The following is a 15,265-nucleotide window of genomic DNA, read 5'->3' as shown; positions in this document are numbered from 1 at the left end:
GTAACGGACTACATTTTTTTTGTTATGTTAGGTGTTCCTTTATTTAAATATACGATTAATAGATGTTGCTATCGAATCACTCTATGTGTTGTTATTCTTTGACCATTGATTTTGTTGATTAAGAAAAAACTAGTAGTTGAATGTTGGTATTTTTTTTTTGCTGAGTTGTTTTTTGGTTTATGGATTAGCGATTAACAAGTGCACTGGTTTAAATTCTCTTAAAAATCAGTGTGCCTTTTGATCAAAGTTACTTTTAATGCACTGTGCTGTGTTTCAAATTATTTGTATGGTTAACAAAAACTGAATTTATTTGGGAACGCACAGTGTCCTTTGATGTTCATGTGATTAATAGAGCTTGCTATTTAATTATTTTATGTCTTTGGAGTCTTGTACCTGTGACATAGTTGATCTAGAAAAAATCAAAAGGTGAATTGATTTTTGGTTTATATCTTGCTTAACAGATGCAATGGTTTAAATTCTCTAAAAATGGGCGTGTCTTTTGATCACAGTTAATTTGTATGCACCGTTCCATGGTTGAAATTATATGTATGGTTTTCACTAACTTAATTTATTTGGTTTCGTTCAATGTTCTTTTATGTCGATTTGATTAATAGAGGTTGTTGTTAAACTACTTTATTTCTTCCTATTCTTGCACCTCTGACTTAGTTGAGTTAGAAAAGAAAAAGTTGATACTTGGAATTAACTTTTTCTAAATTGGTCTTGGTTTATGAATTAGTGATTTAGAGCTTCCATGGTCTAAATTATTGCAAAATTTTTTCTCTCATCTTACTGTGCATTTTATTGAATTTTGAGTAATGAATTACTTATTTTATTCAAACTAGAAGTGGGACGTTGTATTTTGAGTAGAACGTGTGTTTTATTTGGTATTAATTGGATGATTGTATTGGATTGCATCTTTCAGTTATATTTGATTGCATTCCCAACTAGTGTTGGAAACTCTTAACTTTTGGTCTGTTGCCAGAAATCACCTTGCAGACATGGAAAAACCGGTACTACATCATTCACAATTTTGTGCTCGTCTTCTAGTTTATCACTTGCTTCTTATGGTCGCTTCGTATGTTGACAGAAATTATTGGAGACAAGCTTTTCACCATGCTATATTGTGGATATGTTCAAAAATCTGGAAACAAACCAGACCCAATCAAAGCTAGCAGAGATAGAAGCAATGGGTTTTGGTTTCCTGAAGCTAGTCCCGAGGTGGCCTGTGTAACACAGCATAATAGTTTCATTGGCTAAGTCCTACAAACTTGAAACAAGCATGCTACCAGTAGATGATGGATGATAAACCACTATTTTATGGTTTATCTTGTGCTCAATTGAGTGGATTTTATCAATCTTTCAGACACTTATTCATATGATTTGCATGAGTTTACGTTTTCCTTCCTGAATTTGTGCTATGATTGAAAACATGCTTTTTTGGCCTTATATTTGCTAATATTAATCCTCTCTTACTACCATTAGATGCCATGAGATGTGTGTTAAGTGATTTCAGGGATTACAGGGCATGAATGGCTTAGAGAATGGAAACGAAGCATGCAAAAGTGGAAGGAATACAAGAAGTTGAAGGAACTGCAAAGCTGTTAGTCTGACCCTCTCGCACTAAAATAGTCATAACTTGAGCTACAGAGGTCCAAACGACGCGGTTTCAATTGCCTTGAAAAGCTAACGTCCGGTGCTTCGATTTGATATATAATATGCCATAGTTGCCCTGACGCTAGGCGACGCAAACGCGCACTCCATGCGGACGCGTCGCAGTGGCAAAAATCAGCGTGGTAGATTTCTTCTCCAGCGATTTCTGGGCTGTTTTCGACCCAGTTTGTGGCCCAGAAAACACAGATTAGAGGCTATAAAGTGGGGGAATCCATTCATTCATAATCATCAGCTCATAATTCACTTTTCATAATTTAGATGTAGTTTTTAGAAAGAGAGGTTCTCTCCTCTCTCTTAGGTTTTAGGATTAGGATTCCTTTTAATTTTATTGCTTCAATACCAGGTTCAATATTTTCCTTTAATTAATGTTTCTCTTCTATTTTTAATTATTCCAATGCTTTTACTTGTTAATGTTCCAATTTAGCTTATGAACTTAACCATGTTAAGATTTGAATGTTCTATTTAATATATTTTGAGGTATTTCAGAATTACGATTGCTCTCTTTAATTTATGTATTCAAATTATTTTCATTCAAGTAGATTTTTTTTTCTTTTTGGCTTTGGTTAAATAATTGGTGATGCTTGAGTTATCAAACTCGAGGTGTTGACTGAAAATTGGAATTCTTCGAGAATTAACTTGAGTTCCACTAACTCTAGCCTTTTCCAAGGAAAGACTAGGACTTGAGGATTCAAATCAATTCATCCACTTAACTTACCTTCATAGTTAGAGGTTAATAAAGTGGGAGAAAAATCCAATTCTCATCATAATCGATAAGGATAACTAGGATAGGACTTCCAGTTCTTATACCTTGCCAAGAGTTTTATTATTTATTTAAATTAATTCCTTACACTTTACTTTCTTGCCATTTAATATTCTTGCTTTTTATCTTATACATTAAAAACCTAAAATTCTACCTTTTTCATAGCTAATAATAAGTCATACGTCCCTGCAATTCCTTGAGAAGACGACCCGAGGTTTAAATACTCGGTTATCAATTTTATTGGGTTTGCTTAAATGACAACCAAAACTTTTATACGAAAGGATTTCCTGTTGGTTTAGAAACTATACTTACAACGCAATTACTTTTATTCTTTACCAATAGAAAAATCCGTTCGTCAATGGACACATTCGCATTTATATCGAGCTGTTTCAGCATGTTTTTGAAATCCTGTCCAGTGGTAACTTTCTGTATTAAACAGCATTTAATCGGCTAAGATGCGTTCGATTCCCATGGCTTTTCCTTTATTATTCATATCGCATCACTCAATTTATACTAATTAATAAACCTGCATGTTGTAGTGGACGACTTCCCAGTTTTCTACTGCGAGAATGATGCTCATGTTGCAATAAAAAAAATTTTCACCGGATGAAAACTATACAACTCTGGCATTTCGTCAACAACTGTTCTATGGATACCGTAGATGGTGCATGAATCCCCACGTTTCGTACAACTGAACCAGCAAGTGCACTGGGTCGTCCAAGTAATACCTGAGTGAGTCAGGGTCGATCCCACGAGGATTGTGGTGTGAAGAAAGCTATGGTTATCTTATAGGTCTTAGTCAGGCGGATAGAAGAGTTATTGGATTTGATTGTTTGATAGAGTGAAAAAAGTCTAAAGAAAAGGGTATAAAATACTTTATGAATGGAATTATACTTAGGGATAAGAAATTAGTTAAGGTTTGGAGTTGCTTTGTCCTTCTGTATTAACTCTGGTATTACTGTCTTCTTCAATTGTGAATGATTTCTTCTATGGTAGGCTGTATGTGATTGACGCTGGTTTGAGCAGCTGCCAATACTCCTCCAGATCTGAACCCCAGGGTTAGTGCGGATCCATTCTGATTGAGAGTGAAGCTTCTGCAGTTTATTCTCCTTTGTGATCCTACTTAAAATGCCACAGACAATGTCAAATCTTTCGGATCAGAGGATGCCGCGTCTTGGGTTCTAGCTTCTACTGCAGAGACCCTAATCTCCCCGTAAATTTGCTGAACTGATGTCTCGAGAAGTCCCCAACGAAGTCATGGATTAGCCGTCTAAGAGATTCATAATCAAGCTCGTGGTTCTTCATTGTCTGATGAAAGATGCACTCTGAACCCATGCAGAATGTGATAACCTTATGCCAATTCAATGCATTCATATTGATGAAGAATGAATATACATCCTAGAATAGAGAATCAAACACGGATTAAAGAGGAACAGTAATCTTATATTAATCCATAAAACTAAGCAGGATTCCTCCCCTAAACCTAGGAGGTTTAGAAACTCATACTAATAGAAAATATAGTGTGTAAAACGAAAATATGGTGAATGATGGACGAAGATCCTTAACAAAGAGTGATCTTCTACTTTAAATACTAAACTAATGACTAGTAAGGATAAAATAGTCTTTTTAGTGCTAAAATCCACTTCTGGGGCCCACTTGGTGAGTGTTTGGGCCAAGCTTTAATGAGATCCACGTGCTATGAGGCCTCTAGGATATTGAACGCTGGTTAGGGGGTCCTCTTGGGGCGTTTGGATGGTGGTCTCTTCTCCATGGGCGCTGGACGCCTGAAAGGGGGCAGGAAGCTGGCGTTGGATACCAATTTTGGGCCTTGAAATCTAAAGCAAAGTATAGACAATTATATATTGATGGAAAGCTCTAAAAGTTAGCTTTCCATAGCCGTTGAGAACGCTTCATTTAGACTTCTGTAGCTCCAAAAAAGGCTGTTGAGAACGCTCCATTTGGACTTCTGGAGCTCCAGAAAATCTCTTCCGAGTGCAAGGAAGTCAGATCCAGATAGCATTTGCAGTGCTTTCTCTGTCTCTGAATCAGACTTTTGCTCCAGCTCCTCAATTTTAGCTAGAAAATACATGAAATTGCATAAAAACACACAAAATCAAAGTAGAATCCAAAAATATGAATTTAACACTAAAATCTATGAAAACTTAATAAAAAATAAATAAAACATGCTAAAAACTATATGAAAACAATGCCAAAAAGCGTATAAAATATCCACCCATCAGTAGATGACGGGATGAAGTTCAGGCAGCATTTCATCCTACTCGTCTTGAAGATGTTTTTGTATCCGACAGTGCAACATGTCATTTTGCCCTGGCACATCGATACAGTACTTGATGTTTCTGATCCGGGGAGATTCCGTTGGCCCTTTCATATTTTTAAGTGGTTAGAACAGGTTAGCATCATTACAAAGTCTTCTTTTGACAGGAAATGGTCATGGTCCCATAAAATCTGAAGGACTTTAAGGACGGGACAACTCCCGTGTATGCGGGTTTGGGTGAACACTTCAAGTGTTGACAACAAGTATTTTGACAAGGCAACAGCTGCAAAGAGAAGTTGAGTAAGTCTATTTGCTGTAAGACATGTTATTTACATCGATGAAACCGAACAACCAAGATGTGTTTTTGTTTATCCATGTACGTAATCTACTTAGTTAAACTTGTATATTATTGAAGTGATTTTTTCCCGTATGTGTGTCCCGTCAATGGTGAGTGTATACATTCAATGTCTCTAGAAAAAGGCTTTTCGTACTAGATAGTTTACACAGAAAACCACATGAAACATCACGGATGAGGATAGATGCATATGCAGTACAAAAAGATCTCATGACTCTGTTAGTCTATTTAACCCATATTATTATATTACGTTTAAACTTTAAATACATTTCAGGAGAGGCCTGCCTGAAGATATAGCTAAAGTGGTCATTCCCACGTATAAGCCCACTGAAAAGAGGCCTGCCTCGCATATACGCCTCTGTCCCAATACAACAAATAGGTGAATCCCCTCAAAACCTAACAATATTTTAATTTGTAAGTTTACTTGATATCTATACTCATTCTCCTAATACAACCCATTGTTCCCATTCACCTAGTTTTGATTGTGGTGTATACGCCATAAAATTCATGGAGTACTAGACCAAAGTCGGTAAATTAAATGAATGAGATTATGTGAGCTTCCAAATCCTATTGTTGAATAACTGATTATCTAAACACACATGACTGTCCATTACTAAATGCCATCATACAACATTGATTTTTACATGCAGGACACCATCAAGTTATACAGGAAGAAAATAATGCTTGATATCCTTCTGGATCATAATAATTCAGCCATTGAACAGGAACTGGATGCCCTTGACAGTCGTCCTCAACTTACTGTGTACTGCAACCATCCAAGGAACAAACATAAAAAGGTTAGGACACCGTTCACAGCACTTGGCACAAAGAGCATACTTCGGCAAGTTGAAGGATTGCCAAAAAAATAGACCATCAAAGGTGATAAACATGGGAAGAAAAAAGATGCATAGAACATTCTTGTTTACCTAGTCCAAGGATACCCTCACATGCTGAGTTATATTTTGCTGTAATTTGATATTTTCCTTTTGTTACACATATTGACTGTTTCTTTTAGATTCTTATGTTGTTATTAGCGAGTATTTGTTTTGAGAACCTTGCTGAATTTTATTAGTTAATAAACAGAAAATGCAGCTATTATGGATGTGAATCCTTTCTTGGGACATTGGTTTGTCTTATTTTACATAGGCTAAAAACACTTGCTCCATTTTAGCATGTAAATGTTTGCACAGGCTAAACAAGTTAACATTTTGGAAGTGTTATTGCTGGATGTATCTATTTCTGACGGAAGTGTCTATTTTGGTCGTGTCTTTTTCGAAGGTGTCTATATATGGATGTGTCTTCTGCTGTAGGTGTCTTTTGCCAATGTGTCTCTTCTGGATTTATGTATCTATGGATCTGTCTTATGAGTGACGTGTCTATTTTGGTCGTGTCTTCTTCGGAGGTGTCTATATATGGATGTGTTTTCTACTGAAGGTGTCTTTTGCCAATGTGTCTTTTGTGGATTTGTCTAACTATGGATGTATCTTCTGATGGAGGTGTCTATTTTTGTCATGTCTAATTCGGATGTGTCTATATATGGATGTGTCATCTAATGGAAGTGTCTTTTTCTCAACATCTCTTTTGTGGATTCGTGTATCCATGGATGTGTCTTCCGACGGGATGTAACACCCTAATATTCAAATCCTTATACTCGAGTCATAAGTCAATGATAGTAAGGTGGTACGACTCTCAAGGTGGATTAAAATACATATATATCTATATAATTGAAAGGAGTTATTTAACGAGAAGCCCGAAAAGGAGAAAAATAAAATCGCGATTGGAAACACCCTCGTATCGAAGAAAAGAAGATAAAACATATTCGAATAGCGAATCAAGATAAGGTATAACAACAAGAAAGAATAGAATAAAGACAAGGTATATATATGTATATAGACATGAATATAATAGCCGCTAGTCACAACTTGCGAAGTTTAGGACGGCTAGGGTACAGTATAAAAGTAGTTGACAACAATAATTTTCCTATCTCTCCTTCATACATCAAAGCCTCTATAGGCAAGTTTTCAAAAGGAATTAAATACATAATAAAATGTTTTCAAAATAAGTTCGGAGAGATTCGAAACAAAAGTAAAACTGAGTCCAACGATCTTCGCCATCTTTTAGATAAACTACAGCTCACTGCTGAGCACTTGGACTTGCATCTGAAAAATAGAGAATATATACGGAATAAGAACCACCGACCCATGGGTTCCTAGTATAGTAAAAGTGCCAAATAAATATAATGCATTATAATAAGAACTCCCTAAGCATCCTAATCTCCTTTTCATCAATTATTCACCCTAGGTTCTTACTAATCCATAACTTAGGTAACTGTCCTAGGGGATACTAAATCTAATTCAATCTCTCATCTTTTTCGACCTTCCAAACTTTCCAACTTCCAATTCATTGTAGAACCATGACCAAAACCAGCATCAGCTAATTCAACTCAGTGATTATATATCAATACTTCACATTTTCACCTGATGCAAGTGAAATCACTTCACTGCGTCTACCCAGGGAACTCAAATCATCTCTTTCAGTATTCATCATTGTTAATAAGTTATCTCATCATTTTATTTCAACAAAGGCAGCCCTCAGCGTCAACCAACACCAGTATGAGGGACCTCTCAGTTGTACAAACATAAACAATGCAAACAAGTAATACACAAGTAAGACAATTAATGCAAGTAAGCAAGTAGCAGTTAAGCACGTAACATATTCAATCAGGCAAACTCATATAATTAAGGAAACCCAAACAAATCAAACATATGTGAATGATGTATGCCTGCCCTATGACCAATGAGCTCATCTGTCAGTTATACAGCCAACCCGACACACCTGGTAGCTAACCCGGATATCGTCTCTCAACACGAAGGGAATCCTCAACCTTCAAGGAGAGAATTCTCAACCTCCCATTTAGAGGGAAACTATGATGTGATGATAGAGAATCCTCAACCTAAATCATTCACACCACAGCCAGGAATCAAATCGAAGGGAATCATCAACCTTCTTCATTTAATTCTCTAATGTAGCAAGAGAGGGAATCCTCAACCACACTTGCCCACCATAACAAGAGAGAGAATTCTCAACCTCATCTTGTTCATCATAGCAAGAGAGAGAATCCTCTATCTCAACATGCTTTTCCCGACATTCAAAATTAATAATCATAGAGTTAAACTGAAAGGAATCATCGACCTTCAATCCAACCCTTTGGTGCGACAGTTAAGGGAATCCTCAACTTTAAACTCGCCTACCCCAATAAGAGAGGGAATCTTCGACCTCAACTTGTTTATCACAGTAAGCGAGAAAATCCTCACTCTCAACTTGCCTATACGTGAGCGGGATAACACCACCGTCCTCACAACACAAATCTTATTGCCTCTTTAATCCTAATCACAACACGAGAGAGGGAATCCTCTACCTCAACTCGCCTATTCATCCCATGATATAGTGCTCGTCACACTTCACCATCATCCTCATTATCAATCTTGTGATCATCATTATTCTCATTATCAATCTCATCTCAATGCGTATTCAATCTTAATTAAGTTCATTCATCATTAACCGTTCACTCTCATCATCAATTATCTCATTCATAATCATCATATATCACTTAACATCTTGTTCATTTCTCTCAATTTTACTAACTCAATTTATTTGGCTTTATCCCTAACTCATCCACCCTCAATTCCACCGGCTCTAGACTCATATCAAAGTTTATAAAGGTTTAGAAGGTCAAAAAAATATTTGAAAGCCATAAAAATATATTTTCCGAAAATCTGGGAGGTGTGCATATGCATACATGTAGTGTGCGTACGCACAGACTGAAAATTTAGGAATCTGCGTACGCATACAAAGGTCCGCGTACGCATAAGGTGAAAATTTAGTAAGCCGTGTACGCATGCATGGTGTCGTGTACGCATGACCCCAATTATGGACCATTACGCGTACGCATGCAGTGTCCACATACACAGAGACCAATGTCCGCGTACGCATGTCAAAGGTCGCGTACGCATCCATATCAAAAAACAAAAAATCTGATATGTTGCATAAATCAGTTTTTCAATCCAATTTTCAAAACCTCAACTTTTTCCATAAAATTTATTTTTCAACCATTCTGAACCGTTGGGAAGATCGATAAATGAATTTTCATAAAACTCCAATTTTGAAAGTTTTCCAACTTCGAGGACCGAGTTACGATACGCCAAAGTTGGCCAAAAATCTGTTTTTACCAAAAACACACATTTACCAATCCTTCCAATTGTTCACAAGCCTAATTTATTTTTCTCAATAATTTTTACCACAAACCAACCCATTTCACATTTTACACTCAACCAAATCCAAACCTTCTCCAATTACACAAATCAACTCAAATTCCACCAATTTCATATCTCAATCCATAATTTCTAATTTTCTGGCAATCATGCCTACTTTTTCATCATTCATGATCAATTTTCATTCAATTACATACATCATCACACAATCCAATCATCACTTACAGTCATTACCTTTTCCCGGCCTCTGGCCCAAAATTCACGGCCTCCAGCCCAAATTCACAATTTAATACATATTCTACAAACCAATAATCATTATCCAATTCATCAAATTTTTCAACACCCAAACATGCAAATTCACACAATTCTCAATCCAATCATTAATTTTCACAACATATCAACTCTACATATCAATACCAACCAATTATACAATCCAAACCCAATCCTAGAGGCATCTAGTTTAGAAATCCTCATCACACCACACGGTACTTGAATGAAACTTAAACCATACCTCTTGAAATCACAATAATTTGGCCCTTCCTTGCAAAATTTCCACCAAGAACTAGCTCCAAGCTTCACCAAGAGTTCCACAACCCAATTCGAGTTCTCAAAGTGTGCCAAATTTACCCAACAATAATAACATAACCAATTTCACATATACATTACTCTAGGATTTACAAAATCTCATAAATCACAAGAGTTGGATGATTCTTACATTAACTCATGAAAATAGTTGATGAAAATCATCAATAGCTTATACTAAATCACTCCTAAACAACCAAAATCACAAGATTTCTCAAACCCAAAGCCAAAACGCATTTTCAAAGGAAAAAATTGAAACTGGGCAGAGAAGAATAAAATACTCACCACAATACCTAGATAGAATCGAAGAGGATGAAAAGAGCGATGCATGGTCACAAATGGCTTGTCAATCGGAGCTCTGGAGAGAAAGTAATGGTGATTTAAAGTTTGGGAAGCTAGGTTTTCTTTCTCTCTTCTCTCTATCCACCTCTCCCTCTCATTTTTAGGGTTAAATGAGCTTCAATACTCATAAATGATGCTTATATACCTTCGACTTGGATCCCACTTGGGCCCGGTTCATGTATATAACTCGTTGGCCCAATTTTGGGCCAAAATATTTATGATTAGCGTTTTAAACTGCGTTTTAGATATTTTTATTTTCTAAATCATAAATTCTAACTTTTTAATCTTTCTCACTCATAAATTATTTTCTCAGCTGCAATACCAGACATATCTCAGCCAGTACTGCCGATTAAATTTTTAGTATGTGTTTTCACGCAGAAAACTATGTTTTTCGACTCAGAAAAATCCGCTGAGTCCAAATCTCATATTTAAATTGTCAAATTCCGATTGCTAATTTTTCTAACCATTTTCGCCCATTTTTAATTAATTACTTAATTAATTATGGGTGTGTCTTCCAATGGAGGTGTCTTTGTTAACGTGTCTTCTGTGGGTTTGTCTATCTATGGATGTGTCTTATGATAGAAGTGTCTTTTTTTGTTGTATTTTTTGTTTCCTTAGAATTGAAGTTCCAATCGAGACTTGTTGGAGTCTCGAATAAGGTTTAGTCAAACTAACTTAGGAAGATAACCTTACAAAAATGAGACGCAATCTAAGTTAAAGAACCTACTATGTTATGTGCTCCACATTAAAATCACATAAAAATTGTGATAATTTGGTGAGTTGATTGAAACTTAGAAAACTTATAACAGTATAATCATATCAGTGGATCACACTCAAAAAATAATCATAATCATCAACAGAAAATTGTTTATTAAACCATATACCTCAATATTTTGTTAAAGAGATGGAGAAAAAAATCCAAATATAAAAAAGGAATTCTCCTTAGAAATCCATAGTCAAAATTCTTCTAACTATTTTCAAACGAGTTTAACAAAGACATGAACCCGCAATGTTCTTGTGATTTATTCGCTCTAACAACAAAACCAACCACTACATTTCGAGTGACTGCTACATCATTCTCCTAGAAAAAAGTACCATGCACAAAAGAATTGAGTCAACTATATCCATAAAGTCACCTCAACAAAGGGTTCAAAATTAAACAAATGGTAAACATATACCGGAGGTGCATTTTTCTTCTTTCTTCGCATAGATTTCTTGATCGAGCTGTCCAATTTAGATCCAAGCCTCCTCAATCTCGGCCAAACCTTGGTTGCCACCTTTGAAGGACCTTGAATATTATCTGCACCAAGAGCGAACTTATACTACGTCACGATGATGTCTTGTGTAGTTGCAATACTTCTGGACCCTAAGTTCGCACGATAATCAACCAGCTTAGCCCTCACATTGTCAAGAGCCAAATATAACATGGCCGCTTCTTCATCACAAGTCATGAAATCTTGGGCAATTTATAAAGTGTGAACACAATCCTCTGAATAAGTTGGGACTTTCATTCGATCGATTCTTGTCATGGCTACTCTTGATGTAAGTGTGTTTGTATTGTACATTCTTGCTCCATCGAGGGAAAATATAGTAAGATAGTACTCTATATACTTTGTAATATGAAAACACATCAAGACAGTGGCAACAAAGAATACTTCTTGATTCAAACATGTTGAACTCGTACCGAATCTTGTGTGTTAATGGGTCAAACTCAAGACTGTTAGTGTAGTACATAGACTCCCTCTTGAGTCACACCACGGATTAAACAATCGCCTTTTTTCCTGAATTCTTATTGTACTTTCCTAAACATAGAGCTTGTTACTCACGTTGAAATTGTCTTTCAATTATAGAGCTGGATGAGCAGGGGTCAGCTCCTTTAGAGTCTGCATAATCGTCCTCTAGTTCCTTTTGTTCCTCGTTCACAAGCACGTTGTTATACTTATGCACGAACTGAACCAATCCACTCTTGCAATGCAAGAAACCCCCGTAAAATGCGTGCATACTTTTCACTCCTCTGAGTACTCTTCATACCAGCCCAAAATTCACCTTGGAAAAATACTGGAACCCACATTCGTTGATCGTTATAAATTTTTAGAAAAAAAATGCAAAAACCACCAACAAGAATACTTAGATACATCATCATACATATTTATAGATTTTGTAAACCAAACATCCATCGACCTTCAAACACAGATATCCCATAAAGCATCCAAACAAGTTATAAATCATCCGATTTGAATGGTACCTAAAATCCAGTATACTGAAAAAAGTTTTACAAGTAATATACTCACAAAAAGAACATACAAGCACATGACAAAACGAACTTGATAGCCATCTGTTGTGCTCTAGCTTAAACTTAGCAATGAATTCAGTCCAATCTTTCTTGAAAGATTCTACAGATCGAGCATTCCATACAGTGCTAGTCATTTTAGGATGTATTTTTCTGTACCGAACATATCTTCCGAACTTATGTGGTATCTTCTTCAATATGTTCCATATGCACCATCGGTGGCAAGTATTTGAAAGGAGATTCCTAATAGCACTAAACATGGACTTGCACTAATCTGTGATGGTGGCCTGTGGGGAAATTCCCATGCACTTCAGCCATTGCGTAGAGACCTACTCAAAACTGTGTATTTTCTCATTCCTTAGCAAAGCACATCGAAGCAAAGTGGACTTCCCGTGATGGTTGACACCAACAAAAGATGCAAATGGTAGTCTATGCCTGTAATAAAAATAGTAATAAGTAAGAACTTGCGATAATGTCAAAACGAAAAACCTTTCAATAGAGACACAAACACACATACTTGTTTCTACTATATGTTATATCAAATGACACCACGTCTCCATAATATTCGTAGGATGTCCTACACCTTGCATCTATCCAAAGCACACTCTTAAACTTGTTAGTTGCGTCAACATCTATTACATAAAAGAAATTCAGGTTGATCTCTTTTCGTTCGCAAGAAATAGCTCCATATTTCCTTAACATCGGCATTTTCGTCAGTAAAGCACAAATTGCTTGTAATGCAATTTCTCACATCCATTTCTGAGTAACCTAAATTCGATGACCCACCAACCTCATTTGCCAGTGCGAGGTACGTCTTGTTGGGCCATATGCCAGCCTCATCGTTGTCCTCGATCACACACTTGACATACATGGTCAGTTCTCTGTACTTGTGGTAATGGGCAAATTGCTTAACAAAACACGGATGGATATGCTTAAATTCTAATTTTGACACCATCTAATTATCCTTCTGCCTATCAAACATCATGTACAGCCTTGCTTTGCATTTCACGGTTGTTATTTTCTTTACCCGAAATGTTGCCTTCACTCGAGACTCCTGATAACCTTCACGATTGTAATGTATCGATTGATTAATGGGTATCATTAATTCCTTTCTTGTCTTATCAAAATTAGTTATCCTAATCTTAGTGATGAACCCAACCTTCTTTGCATAATTAGAATAGAATTCTTGTGCCCACTGCAACGAAACAAATCGCAATCCTACGTAGGAGATTTCTTCTAGTTGAATTTCAGTGTGATCCAGCAACTGCAAATCCATTCAGAGAAAATAACATTTAATGCCGAACACACTTAAAAAATTAGTCTCCAATAACTCGTTAGTATTATGACAACAATAAAGTAAATTTCGCACCTCATGACTCAATTTTGTATCATCATCCTCTAACTCAATAACGTCTATAGATTCTTTTTCCTGAAATCGAAAACACCCTAATACAGCTGAGTGGATCAACCAAAAACGCATCACAAAAGAAGATAAGCATCCACTGTTCAACACTCGAAAAAACTCTTTTAACATCCACTTATTCATTGATAACACCAATGTATAAACAAATAAAAGGACAATAATTTCAAACAAGAATATCCCTAATAATACCTACAAAATAAAAAATCTAAACAAAGTTGCAAAGAAACATGCAACATGGTGAACAAAAAGATCAAAAAAACACATCATATGTCAAAATTGTAACATTGTGCTAGCATAAAAGAATATTCACAACAATTATACTTAAACAAACAAAAGCACAACAATTTCAAACAAGAGTATCCCTGTTAATACCCAAAAAAAATTAAAAACAGAGATGCAACGAAACATGCAACTTGGTGAGCATAAAGAGAAAAAAAATACATCATAGATCCAAGTTGTCCCATCAGGCTATCATAGAGAAGATCCACAATAATTATACTACTAACACACAACATACCTTCTCTACACATTGAGTATCATCTTCACTCAAACACCGGACATTGACTTCGGTGGACAATGATTACACACATCATATAAAGTGTCACACGATCCTTCTTCACAAATTGATAGATCCATTGACGCAACACTCTCAACTCGCCTTCAGCACCCGCCTTTAGCGGCAACAACTAGACCTTGCTCCTATGTAGGTGGAACGCTATGGCTCCATGAGAGGGGTTGTACACATTGATGCCGTATGTAACGACTGTTCGATGTCACGATCAAAGGGCATACACGACGACGACGACAACTACAGTGGGGTTAGGATGCGATATCGGTGCGTAGGATGAGTTTCCCTTTGACGAGAAGGGTTGTATCATAAACAGGATCGGGAAGTGGCCCTCCGCGTTTGATCGGTCTCTGCGGTGGCATGGTAACGACGCAACTACCACGACGGCAAGAGGACCTAGAGACAGATGAGAATGTGATCATGGGTTTAGGGTTGAAGTGGACATCATTAATATGCCGCGATGTATCAATCCTTACGTTTGAAATTTTAAATTAATGATGATCAATATATTTTTAAACGTAATATTTTTAATAAAAAAGAATAATTAATTGTTGTTGTCAAAACTTGGCAGACTCTAACTTGGTCCCCAATACTTTTCCTAAAAGAAAAGTTTATGTTTTCATTTCAATTTAACATAAAAATAACAAAAAAAACCTGGCATATAAGTAGTGATGGGCCAAGAATATTTTGATAATGGCGGGCAAAAATATGTTAAAATAAATTTTGTT

General features: G+C 36.2%; 1 long non-coding RNA gene across 2 annotated transcripts in view; it reads right to left on the bottom strand.

Moving 5' to 3' along the window:
- LOC107639290 overlaps positions 11,263-15,265 on the bottom strand; it is a 6,430-nt gene continuing 2,427 nt past the window's right edge. The window contains exons 2-6 of one of the 2 annotated variants that reach the window (XR_001620052.2): positions 14,487-14,933; positions 13,916-13,975; positions 13,706-13,810; positions 13,064-13,608; positions 11,263-12,981 (exon numbers count right to left, since the gene is read on the bottom strand). This is a non-coding gene — a long non-coding RNA (uncharacterized LOC107639290). Of the gene's footprint in view, positions 12,982-13,063; positions 13,811-13,915; positions 13,976-14,486; positions 14,934-15,265 lie in introns of both variants that reach the window. The other variant, XR_001620050.2, reaches the window with a different exon arrangement.

This window comes from Arachis ipaensis, chromosome B04, assembly GCF_000816755.2.
Source record: "Arachis ipaensis cultivar K30076 chromosome B04, Araip1.1, whole genome shotgun sequence".
NCBI lineage: Eukaryota > Viridiplantae > Streptophyta > Magnoliopsida > Fabales > Fabaceae > Arachis > Arachis ipaensis.
This window is presented reverse-complemented; position numbering and strand designations above follow the sequence as displayed.